Source organism: Eumetopias jubatus, unplaced genomic scaffold (genome assembly GCF_037043125.1).
Source record: "Eumetopias jubatus isolate StellerSeaLion01/CBP00866 unplaced genomic scaffold, mEumJub1_p1.0 scaffold_1, whole genome shotgun sequence".
Taxonomy (NCBI): domain Eukaryota; kingdom Metazoa; phylum Chordata; class Mammalia; order Carnivora; family Otariidae; genus Eumetopias; species Eumetopias jubatus.
Window position 1 is genome coordinate 50873757 of NW_028274807.1, and position 16510 is coordinate 50890266.

The window sequence follows — 16510 nt, forward strand, 5'->3', positions numbered from 1 at the left end:
CACATATATATGAAAACATAATAGTAGTTATAATTGGCTGGTAGAATTAACAGTTATCTCTGGCTGATGGAGATATGTATTCTCATTTTTTATCTTGTCTTTTCTATGTTGTTTAAAAAAATAGATTAATTTTATATTTTAAATGAAGTTCTTATCATCCAAGTATGCTGCCTAATAAGTACAACTATTGAAGTAGAATGCCTTATACAGTGCCTTGTGTGACATGACTTGTGAAAAATATCCTTTACAGATACTTTATATTATGAAGGTACATCAGATAGCTAGGACTTAAATCCTCTCATTCTGTCTTGGCCTCATGTTCTTTAAATAATATCTTTATCTAAATGTGTTGCAAGACCAAGAAACTGGGATTCTGCCTCGGTAGGGATGATGGCAGCCTGAGACTGGAGAAAGGACTCTCTCTGTGAATTCAGTAGCAGGGTACTTGATGTCTGGAGGAGGAAAAATATCTCCAAGAACAAATATTGAAAGGAGTAATTAAACACTTTTGAAGACCAAGGTGCTGATTTCACAAGTGTCTTTATGATCCACCCTGTGCTCCAACTAAAATAGTTGATGCGGGCTTGCTTAGGTTCTAAAGTGTAGGCAAATAACAGATTGAGACTCATGGAAATGACATTACCACTGCTGTCACTGATGTAAAGTTAGAAGTTAGCATAAGCAATAATGTGGCCGCCTCCCTCTGTGCACTGCGTATTACCCCTTTGGCTGGAATTAACTTTTCTATGATGTGTGGACATTCTTTAGGTTAGAGGTTAACATTCAACAGTCAGCAACAGTAATCACAATACTTCATTTTTCAGATATAGGACCTCATAAGTTTTAATGATAAATAAACTTTATTAAAAATGAGATTTGTTGGTGAGCCTGGGCGGATCAGTTGGTTAAGCATCTGACTCTTGATTTTGGCTCAGGTCATGATCTCAGAGTCATGAGATCAAGCCCCGTATAGGTCTCTTTGCTGGACATGGAGCCTACTTGAGATTCTCGCCCCTGCCCCACCCTGTGTGTGTGCCTGCTCTCTCTCTCTCTAAGATACATAAATCTTTAAAAAATGAGATTGGTTAAATAGGTGATGAGGATTAAGGAGTGCACTTATTATGGTGAGTGCCAGGTGTTGTATGGAAGTGTTGAATCACTGCATTGTACACCTGAAACTCATATTACATTGTATGTTAACTAAATGGAATTTAAATAAAAACTTTAAAAAATAGATTAAAAGTGAGATTGTAAAAAGAAAAAAATTACCTAGAATTGAGTCATAAAAAATTTTTCATTTAGTGAGCAATATGGCATTTAAACAAATTTGTGGGAAACCGTACAAATCCTGAGGAGGTGCTAATATGAATGTTTCTGGATTATGTTAATAAATACATACCTACATACATACATATATAATAGTTCTTGATTTCATAACTCTTTGTGTGTGAATAATATTTATATTAGAGTATGATCATTATGGCATGGATTTAGAAAGTAAGAATAATAAATTATTTTTAAAATTAATTTTAAAGTTTTCTGGTTATAGGAAATATATACCCAGTATAGAAAATTTCAGATACCTAACAATATAGTAGGGCTCACTCTGGATCAGATTCCTCATAGAAGTATAACACCTAATATTTGAATTTGCTTCTAGCTAACTCTTTCCTTCTTCGTTCCCTCTTTCCCTCCCTCCGTGCCTCCCTCCCTTCCTTACTCTCTCCTTCCTTCCTTCCTTACTCCTTTCTCTCTTTTTCTTTTTTTGTCTCTTTCATTTTCATTCTTTTGTATGTACCAACCAATCTATCATCATTCTAGCTTTTGACCTTTCAACCTATTTATAGTTAAGATCATACTGCATATGCAGCATTCACTTTTGTTTGCCTTTTAAAAAAATCACTTCATAAATGACCCTTTTTCAACATACATAAATATTTGTTATGGACACAACTTTGAATAACTATATATATCACAATAAGGAGTGCTTAATTAAACCATATCATTAATGTTGGCCTGAAATCCTTCTCTACACAGATGTTTTTAAATTGCTTCTTTTTTCATTGCTATAAAACAATGGCAGGATTTTTGTCCTCTAAATAATTTATTAATATTGCACGCATCCATGAGAGTATTAGAATTTCTATTAACTTTCTGAATATACACAGAAATATTACCTCAACACATAATTTAATGTGTGTGTGTGTGTGTGTGTGTGTGTGTCAGTGTTTAGAAAATTCACATATTCCAAAAGAGGCATTTCTTTCATGGAAAGATCATATTAATTAATTATACTTTAGAAATTATGAAGATCAATTTAACACTTACCTAATTTTATTATTGCTCAGCTATTTTTCCTAAAACTCTTCCAAATTGACTAGGCCTACTTGACTTCAGAGACACTTAAAAAAAATTAAACTTTATGAGCCCAGTAGAATTATTGTGAAATGGAACAGCTAATATAACTACATGTTTTTCTGATTTTCTTATTTGCCAAGTAAAAGCTATTTTGCTATCAGAAACAAAATCATCTATGGGGTTTTAGGCAGCAAGAGAAACACTATAGCCATGTGTTATTTCCAAATCAACACTGAAATAAAGGGTTTGAGACAGAAAATTGGGGCACCCAGGTAATCTATCTTAAAATGAAAGCTGTTGAGCCACTACTCAGAACCACAGTAGCCATGTCTGGGGAATTCTAGACATTCTGCAGCTGTTTTCTGGAGTTCAGAGTAATCAATCCAAGCAATCTCACTTGCTTCGCCTACTGTACAATGGTTGTGTCTTATTTTTTTCCTTTATTTTTCCATCTATGACTCAAGATTAAAAAGTACCAGACCGTGAAAGAACGCGGCAGTGTTAGAGTTCATATTGCTGTAATTTCTCTTTGCTTTGTGTTGTCAATTCTCTTCCCTTTTATTCTTACGTTTTTTTTTCCTTTTTATAAATGAAGTCTGAATCAGTTATTGCTGCATAAAGAGTAGGCCACTGATCTGAACATCAAGAAAATTGTGATTTAGTGAAATAATTATGCATTGAACTTGGGTGGCACTTTTCCTCACAGCCTCTCTTGAGCATTAATCATTTTCATACTTCCCCCATCAGGAGATTGGCTCTCTCTATTTCACAGCAGGGAAATTTGACAAAGAGGCAAAATGATATGCTGAGAATTGTCAAAATTATTATGAATGAAAATGAAAACAGAACCCAGAGTTTCTCAATAGTAAATAGGTTTGATAGGTTTGTACTGGTAGCTGCATGTACAATTTTTTTTTTTTTTGGAAGACCATCCCAGATAAGCAAAAAGCTTACTTATTAACAGATTTATGCATAGGTAACAAAAAGCCGGGAAATTGTATAATACTAACTCTTGTGCTTAGACATAAATATCTATAAAGAAGCACAAGCAATTTTTCAGAGGTCAATATTTTCTGAATTGATTTTTGTTTTTTTCTTTTTTAATGGGATGCAGAACTGGTTGTGTTCTTAAAAAGTACCTTCTCTCTACCAAAGCTGCATTGACCATGAGCTCCAAGAAATTCTGACATGATAGATTTGAATTTCAGAGACTTACTTAGAAAGTAGACCTGAGCTTAGAGCTTTTAGTGCAACACAACAAAAATTTAAAATATTTTGGGTATCCCTCTTGTGATTCATTTTTATGGTTCTAAGTTGTTTTGTGCTTCTCTCTCTGTTTTTTTAATGTCCTTTAACCAAAGATCACTGGGAACACACCTGTGTTTCACACAATTTATTTCTCATTTTAGCAAAGGAGAATGCACATGATTGGGAAATGTGGAGCAGGCTCACTAGGTGGGTGTTAGAAAAAAACCTATTTGAGTTTTGTTTAAGTGATATTGGGGAGGATTCCAGGAAATAAGGTTATTCTGGATGGGATGCTTTCATCAACTAGAGTCAATTCTATGAGTGGGTCTTATCATAACTCTTATCTAGAAGAAGGAAAGATGAGAGCACGTCTAACACTGTGTTGGTAAAAAAGTAACAGTCACCCATATTAGCCAAGTTAGGCAAATATTTAGTTACTTCTGATTTAGACGATGTTCATGTTTTTCCTGAGAACACACATTATTACTAAGTGGTTTTTGTGTTTGTCTTGATGTACCATTGTCCCAGTGAAGACTTGTCTCATGGTGATATTTTTGAAATTGTTGATGTCCAACGGAAAAACTCCGAGGCCAAGTTGTGAAGGCCAGGCTAGTGCATAGCAACACTAAAGCCTACCTGATACTCTCAGGCCAGCTCCTGGATATCAGGGACTGCCATTCTCTTTCTTACAGTCACCACCCAATCCCAGGCCTAAAGAGGATGGACTCAAACATCAAGTAGGCAATAGATGAAGAAGAAGAGAAGTCAAAAGAAAGGAAGGGGCTTAAATTGCCCTTGAGCATAGATTAAAAAAGGCATCAGACTTCACAAATAGCCCAGCCAATTTCACCAAAAGAAAGGACTATGAGGGGGCGCCTGGGTGGCTCAGTTGGTTAGGCGACTCCCTTCGGCTCAGGTCATGATCCTGGAGTCCCGGGATCAAGTCACACGTCAGGCTCCCTGCTCGGTGGGGAGTCTGCTTCTCCCTCTGACCCTCTTCCGTCTCGTGCTATCTCTCATTCTCTCTCTCTCAAATAAATAAATAAAATCTTTAAAAAAAAAAAGAAAGGACTATGTATGTGTTTGGAGCAAAAGCCAGCTATGCTCATGGTAGTGTTCATTTGACTATAAGAAAAATGAAAAGATAGAGAGACAGAGAAGAAGAGGAATGGGGAGAAGGAGAAAATTTATCTAGAAACCTGGCGCTGATTAGGATTCAGACAACCTGATCCTAGTTGTATAAAGATCAGATTCTTCCATAGAAGTTAAGAAGCCCTATGTAATTCTCATCTATACATATAGTGTCTAATCACAAAGCAAAAATATCTGTACAATATTTCATTGGTGAAACAGAATTTGGAGTTAATATTCAGATATGACACGTTTTCTATGTGTTTAAACATTTGTATTTGTTTATTCCACGAGGTATTTATATATTAATTAATTTCACAAAAGAGTGATGGAAGACATACTACATACTATATATAGCCAAGCAGATACTGATTGAATGATGCAGTCAAATATGGTCCCTGCCCTTTCAGAGCTTAAGTTTAATGTGAAATAGACATTTACTAAAAGGAATTAGAGAAACATAAAAGAAAAGATTACTTGCTAAAATGGGCTACTGTTTCCTTCTCACGTTGTAATCTTGAAGAAGTCAGTAAAATGAGAGATACGTGAATGGATTTTGGGAAAATAAAAACCCATAGTAGGAATTATGAAAAACTCCTAAGGAGAGAAAATTCATTGGTGACTTAAGGGAAGAAAACTGCAAACCATGGCAGGGGACAGAAAGCACAGTCAGGGAAGTGGTTTACTGATGGTCATAGTTGTCCTCTTTCCCTCCACAACCATATTTCAGCAAGACAATACCAGGAGACCAGCCACTCCCAGGAGAAATGAATAGCCATCCCCCTCCAACATTCCTCACATACCCACACCTACACACCAATGCTAAAGGATGGTGATAAAAAGATAAAGCTCTTGGGAAAGAGCAATATATATAAAAAAAAAAAAAAAAGAAAAATATCTAGAGTCAAAGTTCAAGGAGTTACCATGGGGAAGTGGCAAGTGGTAGGATTACTGTCAAGGAATGGCACAACCCCTAGAGGTGGCTCTGATCAATGTAACCCTCATACAAACACCCCCAATATATATTCCCAACACACACATACGCATACACACACACATAGACACTTCAACTCAACTAGGAGCAAAAATGAGGGCCAAAATTTTAAAATCTCCCTTCAGCATATATATTTCCAGCCAAAGTACTTGCCCCAGGGAAATAGGAGTTAACAGGCAGAAAATTATCACAATCATTTGAAATAAATAAACAAATAAATGGCTGGTCAACTAGTACAAGTGCAATGAAAAATAATAGAAAAAAACAGAGAAAATGATCAAAAATATAAGACAAATACAATAGATATCTGAGAAAGATAGGAATTATAGGTAACATCAAGCATGAATAGCCATGAGATGAATAAGGCATAGATACAGATAAGGAATAATTGAGTGAACTAGAATATCAAGTTGAGAAATTCTCCAGTACAAATACATAAATAAATAAAATATATAAATGTACCAGAAAGGTAAAGTAGGATGAAAAATAAACAATAAATAAGAGACAAGAAACAAAAATTGACATGTTAACATATATAAGAAAAGAATAAACGTAGGAAAAAGAATAGTAGACAAAAAAATCACTGCAAATTTCCAAAAATTATTAATGATAGATCTCAGATTGAAAAGGTACATATGGAGCTGACCAAACATATGAGGAAAAGTTATGCCTGGACACTTTAAAATGAAAATTAGTAAAATCAAAGAATAATTAAAAACTAATGTAAAATATTCCAAAAACAGAAGAATTGTCCAAATAGAACAAGAAATATATTTACATCATATTGGAAAAATCTAAATATGCAATAAAGAAGACAATGGATTGATATTTTCAAAATAGTAAAGGCAAAGAATTATCAATTTTTATTTTGGGATAAATAAGCATTAAATGTGAGGACACAAAGATATTCTGAGATTTATAAAACAGCTAAAATTTAACAATGCAAAGAATTATTTTTGAAATATTCTTGGAAGAAATATTTTAATTAGAAAAGAAATAAATCCAGGAGAAAACTTCAAGATATAAGGGCAGTAACAGCAAATTAATACATAGTTTATTTTCCAAGATATCCAGTACAAAACAGAAATGATATATTTTAAATTACAGAACTAAACTTCTCTAAATGCCCCAAATATGTAAATTAGTTTTTATAAAAGAAAATGGAAAGGAAAATGGAAAACTTGTCCGAGCAGATAATAAGATAACAGCATATACTATAGTACATGCAATGAATTTCCAGTAGCAAAAATAATATAGAACTAGTTTAGGGATAGCAAATTGATGATACAGAATAGGGAAGATAGAAAAAAATCTATGTATAAGTGACTATTTATGATAAAAATAGGAAATATATGGATAACTTTAGTAGATGTTTTTGGGAAATTTCATAGTATGTGAAAAAAATGAAGCTGGATTTCTACCTCTTACCATATGTGTAGTTGGTCTCATGAGTGGAGTAAACTTGTTTTTTTGTGCTATGAATGGAAAAGTATGATTAACTCAACTTTTCTGAAAGTACAAAATGTAGGAAAAAGCATATAGTCACAAAAACAGTGAAAGGTATTATGTACTTGGTGCTTTGCAAACACTAAAGTGTATATAAACCTTACTTATTCCAGTTTCATGATAATTTTTAGAAGCATATTTAGAGTCTATAGGCACTTGTAACAACAATCTAGGTGCCTCAGTTTGATTGTCATTTTTATCAGTTATGCATAAAGCTATGATAACTGTAAAAAAATATTCTCACATGGAAACCTAAAAATCTGTTTTGGTCTTAATAATTTCTACTAATATTCTCCTTTCAAACAAGAAACAATCTTTTTTTTTTGCTTTAAGTTCGGAAACTTTCACATAATACATAACCTAGTCATTTAATGAATTAATTTATTGGTAACCTACTTATTTTAAAACCCAATGTTTATATGCATGTTATATGCTATTTCATATTTAATTTTAGTTTTCAGAAGAAAAGAAAGAGCCAATAATAGTCATTATCATATATTTTAGAATAAATAATTTGAAATCAAATTATGTTTTTTGAAATAAATTAATAATAGTTCTAGCTTAGATTTTCCTCAATTTGCTCCTATTTTCTTGGCTAAGATATAGTCATTTTTTTTTCTGCAAGTGAGTATACAAAGGAAGAGTATTGTAAATTTAGAGGACAAGAATTGTTTCAGATACTTAACCAAAACTTCCATTAAACAAGCTTTTAATTTTTCTTTTTTCTCTAATGTACTCTACCTAAGCCCAGAATGAAGTTATATATTTTTTATTTTTTGAAGATTTTATTTATTTATTTATTTGACAGAGAGAAGAGCAGGAAGGATAAGGAGGGGGAGCAGCAGGAAGACGGAGAGGGAGAAGCAGACTCCTGGCTGAGCAGAGAGCCGTACGTGGGGCTTCATCCCAGGACTTTGGGATCATGACCTGAGATGAAGGCAGAAGCTTAACCAACTGAGCCACCCAGGTGCCCCAAATGAAGTCATATTTAATATTACAACTAAACAAGAGGTATTTTCCATTTCTAGGTAAAATTTGAAAAAATATTGATTTTTTTTACCTCAAATTATTTTGAATATTTTTCCTCTCATCATTTTTTAATATTTAAAAAAAAATTCCCCTCACAGTTTAAATTTCTTTAGATAAAACAAAGCAAAAATGATAATAGGATTAGAGTAAATGCATTATTATTCTAAGATCTTTTCAGAACATAGATTTTGCTAGAAATACATTCGTATAAATATTACACTGGGGTCATTCTTCTTTTCACTTTTTTTTAATTTCAAAAAATCTTATTCCACTGTTTGGGTATATTTATTTGAATGAAATCTATGTTTACATTTACTTTGTTAAGTGAGAGAATCTGGTATTTATAATAAAAAACAGATAATAATATAATAAAATAATGCTGAATGCCAGTGAATCAGCATAGGCTTCAAGCTCAGACAGTTATTGATCAGAATTCTTACACTTATTCTTCTACTTAAAAGTGTTTTTTAAAGTTGTACCCAGCTTTAAAATAAAGATTTTTCAACAATTTCTCAATAATAGGCCTTTTTTGTGTTTGATTCTAGATATTAAGCTCTCATAAAACTCAGAGATAACTTCTGAAGGAGAGATACTGTTACAGAAGTTATTAATTCTTGAAGAAATTTTGAAGTATATCAAATTAGTTTTGAAAGGAATACAGGAATATTTCTACATTAAAAACAAATGCATGTGATGAGCACTGGGTGTTATACGTAACTGAGGAATTATTGAACTCTACATCTGAAACTAATAATGTATTATATGTTGGCTAATTGAATTTAAATAAAAAACAAACAAACAAACAATAAAGCTAAATGCATGTTTCAAGAGCACCTGGAGAGTCTGTTACTTAGATATCTTAGATATAAAAAGAATATTTACATTACCTGAATAACAAGGTCAGCATCCCATAACGGCTACATGGACACATATTAAGTATATTTGTTTGGAAGAAGATTAAAAGGCATGAAGAACAGATCCAATTAGGAATTCAAAAACTTTTTTTAAAGCAATCAAATTTGTTAAGTTTTAGATAGTACCATGTTTCAACAATTGAAATCAATATATTGAACAAATAAATATTTAAAATAGGAACTATGTCTTTAAAAGTACTTATATTCCATAAGGCATGCAGTAAAATTCAAGTATTTACATTGAAATTTGTTGTAGAGTTTTGGCCTTAATACATTCCCACTCTGAGGTTAATGCAAGTTTAAAATTTCAACCCAGCTTTTTTCCAATACTTTCTAACTTCCCTTAATCTTTCTTCATAGAGCTATGACCATCTCTGATTATAAGGGAGAATTCAGGAAATTTTTAAGTAGAAACTATCCATCTATTGCAAGCCAGTCACAATGTTCCATGCAGAACAGACAGAAGAGACACAGAGCCAGAAAATTCTGACATTTAAAAGGTCCTGACACTATTCAGAGACTCATACCCAGTTACAAGACAAGGATAGTTCACTCTTATAATGGGGCTATTATGTAGCTTTGTAGTACAGCTCTGTTTCAGATTATTTCCTCTTTGATAGCATGACTCCAAAAGGTCAAGAGTTTGCCATTATATTTTCATCCTACACTTTGAAATGGACTCTTTTCAGCCATTTATTATGATTATTCATTAGGAAATACTCTATATTATTGGAAGGATATCTCCCTTGATTGAAAATAGTTTGAGGAACTGATTATTAAATAATTTATCTACTTAAAATGTCATATTCTTTTTATTCATTTTTAAAATCTGTATATTTTTCTTCATGTTGGTATGGTTTTCATCTTGAATTGGAGTACTGGAAGTGTGCCCTTGTATCTTCTCATCCGGTCATTATTAAAAGAATGGCATTTATTTGTTACATATACTATTAGAAGTGTATCTCTGTCTATAACTATGTGATACTGTATGGTAACTATTGGCTTTGAGTAATTTTTCTAATTGGAACAGTTCAATTATAAAAACTTCAAATAAGAGAAATGTACTTGAACTATTAAGATCTGTAGGGAATGTATGATAAGGATACAGAGCTGCCCCAGAGAATCTCAGGGTGGAGATACCAAATCTCAGGACCGGATAGGCTATGATCTCACATGATTATTTCCATGATCTCAGTTATTAAATACTTCAATCTGGATTTAGAGTGTAGTTTTGTGAGTCATAGTCTAGTACTCATTCCAGCATAAAACTAGGATTAATCTAAAAGCAATCACAAGCCTCATGGGTATTGTATATAACTGAAATATGTAACTCCTGAATAGCCCATTTGATTTTTTTCTCCTTTTGAATTAAGCTCTTATGCGAAGATATGCATTCATATCAGGAAATCCAGAAGGACAATGGTGAATTTAATGTCCTTAAATAGCAATTACGATGAACATTTGTTGACCTTTCCTAACTGTATTTATGCCTGTTGGTACAAATGCAATTGAAATAGTAAAATAGTTATAGATACCATAGTTCCTTATGTGAATGCTATGTGAAATAATATGTATACCTCCAAGAAGAGAAGCACAAACATTATACTCACACAAAACCACATATCATGAAGCTCTGATGTCCTTTGTGTAGGACATGGGTTCAGGGAGAGACTAAAGTGCTGAATAACCCATTTTATAGAAGAATGGCTAAATAAACATTTATTTAGCAGGAGCTCCTCAACATTAGACAAGCAAATCTTTTATAGTTGTGTCTGAAAGTATTGCTGGTTTTGAATGCCTAACTAATTCCTCTTCCATGATAACATGTGATGAGGTGGAGGTAACTATGTAATGAATATATTGCAGACATTGTGTTTTTTTTAATGGAAACATATAAAATCCTTTTCCAGTAAATTCTAATACATAAAATTTCTGTTTAACATTTCAAATGATATAAGTGCTTCAGCTTTCTCTGATGAATCCTTTATGGAAGTCCGAATGATTTGCCACTGAAGATAGGAGCAGAAAAAAATAGAAGTTCCCAGTCTTAGAGAAATTTTGGAAAATTGAATGTTATTTTCATATATTCCTGCATGCTACAAGAAATTCACAACACACACACACACACACACACACACACACACACACACAGAATAAATAATAACATTTTCCCCAATTTTCACAAGATAAAAGTAAATGTTCTTATCTTCTCTAATGAGATGTTCTCTATGGAACTTTTTATTTTCTTTCTCATGTACTTATATCTTATGTAGTATATCTTTTATACTTTAGCATATATTTTAACTCACTTTTCCCATTAACTCTAAGATTTTTAAGGTAAAAAATGAGAGTTAATTTTCTTTGTAACTGCTGCAGTAACTGATTCACTGTGGCTATTCAGCAAGCTGTGCCATTGGCAATTACATGGATTATCATGCATAGTCCCAGATAGATCCGTTGTTCCAATAAGCAGGAATGAACAGTAGAGCAGAGGTTGATGGTAGAGTCAAAACTACTGAACTCACAGATTATAAAAGGATGCCTCCTTATATGTTTGCAGTAAACTATTGGTAGAACAAAAATTGTGCAAACCTGGAGGGAAGAAGGGGATGTGCTCGAGAATGGTTGCTATCCTGGGAACAAAGATTTTTACTCAGAAAATAAAATAGAAGAGTACAGCGTCTGCTTTTTTTTTTTCCTTTTGAAAAACGTAGTAATGGGCACCTGGGTGGCTCAGTTGGTTAAGCGACTGCCTTCAGCTCCGGTTATGATCCTGGAGTCCTGGGATCAAGTCCCACATCGGGCTCCCTGCTCAGCGGGGGGTCTGCTTCTCCCTCTTCCCTCTCTCCCTCTCATGCTCTCTGTCTCTCATTCTCTCTCTCAAATAAATAAATAAAATCTTTAAAAAAATGAAAAACGTAGTAATGAGTAAATGTGAAAGGAATAAAATCTTCAGGACATTCAACAAATATTTAATATATGATTCTATGGATGTCTTAACATAAGATTGAAAACATTCTTAGAAGTCCCTAAGATAAAGTTAATGAGTGGGCAGACAGAAGGCTTTGTCTATACATGAGGGGGTAGAATATTGATGGGGAAGACAAATAAAATGCAACAGAAACCAAAGATTCCTAAATGGATTTTGAAAAGATATCACATGCAGTGTATTTACATATTTTTTAGAAAATAATACAAATGGTCTAGTTAGCTCAGCCTGTGGTTGAGCTTACAATCTGTCTAATGTGTGCTTGCTTTTTTTGCCTGGAAAGTCAATTTACTTCTCATTTAGAAAGCAGGTTGGCTAAAGGAACAGAGAATTGCAGATACACAGAATGTATTGAAACAGGGTTTATTAACTTCACATTTTCTCAGCAGAAAGCCTTTCTACTGTTGTGAAAAGAATAAAATCCAATACATAACTTTGGAAGCATTTTCTTATAAGCCTCCACCATGAGCAGTTCATTTGTCTCAGAGGGAAATTGAGCTTTGTATTGGAAAATGTTACTGGAATGTATTCAGTTTCTACATTTCCTATGCTTTGATCTGGAAATTTGAGATAGTATAATGTATTAACTAAATCTAATAGTAGATCATATGTGTATGTTTTAAAATATGAAGCCATTTTATTTCATAATCACAAGTATGTGATCATAGAAATCAAACAATGGATAAAGGAAACCACAGAAGATGATTCAACTGAAAAGAAATCATCTAATTAAAAATAATTAAATACTTTTCAAATGCTCCCAGACATGTTAGTTTTTATCTTAAAAAATGGGATTTCAATCTGAACTTATTTTTTTAAAGATTTTATTTATTTATTTGAGAGCTAGAGAGCACAAGCAAGGGGAGCGGTAGAGGGAGAGGGAGAAGCAGGCTCCCCACTGAGCAGAGAGCCAGACCCACCTGGGGCTCGATCCCAGGACCCAGAGATCATGACCTAAGCCGAAGGCAGACACTTAACTGACTGAACCATCCAGGTGCCCCTCAATGCTTAACTTATATATTTTATTTTTCCATAAAGACATACCACTTGTAGCTTACAAATAAATAAGGGTTGACCAAAACACTAGACCTCAGTTCTCTGATTTTTGAACCATATTACCTACAGAATATTACTTTTCTAAGTTTATTACCGTGAAAATAAATAAAACGAACCTCATTAAAATGGAGTCCAGAAGCCCTGAAGGGGGGGAGCTCTTACACACCTTACCCTTAGAAGGAAACCCAAGAGGAAAAAAAATCTTACTTTGCATACCTCAGTAGGAGGAAGGAAGAATTAATTTCTCCTTGCCCAGCAATAGCTCTGCCAGTAAGAAACCTTGGCACTCAGCCAATGAGAAGCTATAACAGCCCCCAGCTTACTTATTTCCGCTTTAAAAGCAGGCCTTTCTGTTCTCTTCTCTGGACTTGCCTATTGTTTACCATGTCATCCTGACTTGCAATTCTCTGCTATTCCCAAATAAACTGATTTTGCTAGTAAGAAGTTTACTCTAAGGCAAATAATAACTACAATAAGAATGGAAACAGACCAAATTTCCATAAAAAAGAGAATGGTTACATTTGGTATTTATATACCATTGAATACTAGAAAGAAAAGCAAAGAAAAACATTAAATACAGCCATACACATCAATATGAATGGATGGATCTCTACCACAAAATATGTTTTTTTACCACCTAACACTAAAGAACATCAGCCAACAGCAGAATACATACACTATAACCCGATGTACACAAGCTTCATGAACATGAAAAAACTAAACATTATGTTGTCCAGGAATTCATAAATATGTTAAAAATAACAAGAAAAGGAAGGAGATGATAAGCAAAGAATTTAGAATAACAGTTACAGCTGGGGAAGAATGAGAAAATTTACCTGGGTGCAGGGAGGTAGGTGGGAAGTGCAATAGAAAGACTTAAAAGTAGTGGTAATATTTTTAACTTAAGCCTTCTATAGATTCTTATTTTCATACTATCCTTTAACCCATGTTCTTTTCTATTTGTGATAAATACCACATTTTTTTTCTTAAAACAAAATTCAGAGCAACCCAAAGAAGTCTAACTTTTAAAGCCAATTTGAGTTGTCTATGTCTCTTCTCTAAAGACCTGTTAAAGGGTGCAACTCAGAATAAATTGTCACTGTCTTTTACAAATCATAATCCTCTTTAGCTGAAGTATTTAGGAAAGTAAACTCTCTAGCCTGGTGTCAAGTCACTGTAATAAATCAGTCACCTGCATTCCTTACATGTTGAAAGGATACAACTGTGCATTTTTCACTTTATGCAACAATGTTTGGAATCTATGTTACTTTATGGTAGTTTTAGGGTTTCCACCTTCCACCAAGTTTCCACCTTCACTTCCTGGTTTTTGAAATATTTCCTTAGGTGTCTCACTCTCTTAGAACTAGGCTTTTTTTTTTTTAATTTTAATGAGATAAGTATAAGCTTTTGAATCTCAGCTCTCCTATTTTTTTTCAATTGTTTGAAGTCTCTGAGCCACAATTTAATTGTCCTTAAAATGATAATGCACACCTCTTATGGTATTTGTGCAGATAAAAAATATAAAAATTCTATCATAAAACCTAGAAATTAAGAGCTATTAAATAGAATTTACTCTTTATTTCTTTTTCCTTGTTTCAACTACAAGTCCACTCTTCTGGCTAGACCCAGGGGGGTGCTCTGACTTGTTTTGTTTTGTTTTTGCTTCTGTGAATTTCATTTTTCCTTTAGTATCCCTGATCTGGAGCTCCAGTTTCTAGAGTATTTTTTCTTCCTTTTATTCTCAATTTACCCATTCTTTTAATAGCAATCTGGTTTCCGTCCCTCCCTCTGTCTCTCTCTCTCTTTTTTCCAAATTTACTTTTTTTTTTCCTGAACTATTACCTACCCACCTGACCAAATAGGTTGAAGTTTCTGTTTTGCTATATTACCTCATTGCTGCTGCTATGTTTGTAGGTGCTCTCATGAGTCACAAATAAGATAAATATGTAGGGAAACCTTCATTTATCCTTTCCTGTTAATTATTGCAGTTATTCTCTGATGACCATTGCCAGCTTGAACACACACAAATCCATTATGTTAAGTAAACAGTAATTTTATTATAAGTAGGGACTTTTTTTTTGGTCAAGTAAAACTTTAGAATTTATTCACAGAATATATGTTGTAAGAAATGTTAAGATCAGGGTATTGTTCACACTTAGAAAGCAGAGATCTTATTTCAGTATTGCTTGGTGTTACATCTTAAGACTAGTTGGATTGTTTCTTCCCCCAAAAAGCATACTCAAATTACCAAAATGGAATTAATCTTTCTGTGGGCATAGAAAGAATCAAGATTTTCTATCATGTTTAAAATACAGGAGAGACACCTTCAGAGCCTTCCACATAGTTTAAAATTAGCCAGCAGTACATTTTTGCACATAGTTCTGTAGACATGTATAGATAAAATATGTTTTGTTGGTATTTAACGCTTCTGTTCATAAGAAATCTCTGTCTTTATGGATATGTATAACTTATATGGATAGTTTATATCACTGATACATCATTATTTTGACACATACTAAAGGCAATTACTTGTGTTTGTAAGCTTTTTAGGCTTATTCATATGTAATGAGTAATGACCGACAGAAGAAACTCAGTATTTTTAAGCTTCCAAGCATTGAGCATAAAAAAATATATTTTCCTTAGGCCATAGAGCTCCTAAACTTTGTGCTATATAGGAAGGTAGAAAATTATAATAGGAAGAAAGACAAAGTTATGTAGCTGTGGTGTGGCAGCCTGCCAAATAGTTATGATAAGCCCATACTCTTTACCATGCAGCAAATGAAACAGCATTCTGCAGTGTACAGAGCAATCAGGGAGTGTTTCCCTAAGCTACTCCAGTCAGCCCTATGTGGAAGAGAGAAAATAATATCTAAGATCACTCTCATTAAAGGACCCCTAAACTAATGAGATGTATTACTAATACTATATATATTGAGGTTTTACTTGAAAAAATTTGTATTTTCTTTTTTACTTGTAAAGACCAGAAAGGATTATGCCTCAGAAAACAGTCACCATGAAAAGACCATATAAGAACAAGTGAAATAAAAGTACTAAATATTTAATTGATTTTCAAACTTACTCAATGTAACCTTAGTTTTAGTTTTATATATGAATTCCAAACAAGAAGCATTTTTCAGAATCAAACGTGTGAAAATTAATACTAACATTAGCTTCTCTTTTATTGAATTAAAATTCTATCATTTTATTATTTGCTTTTAGAAGTTTCTGTGTGACCAAAAACAGTTACATAATACAAGTGACATGGCTGGGTTTCTCTTACATTGG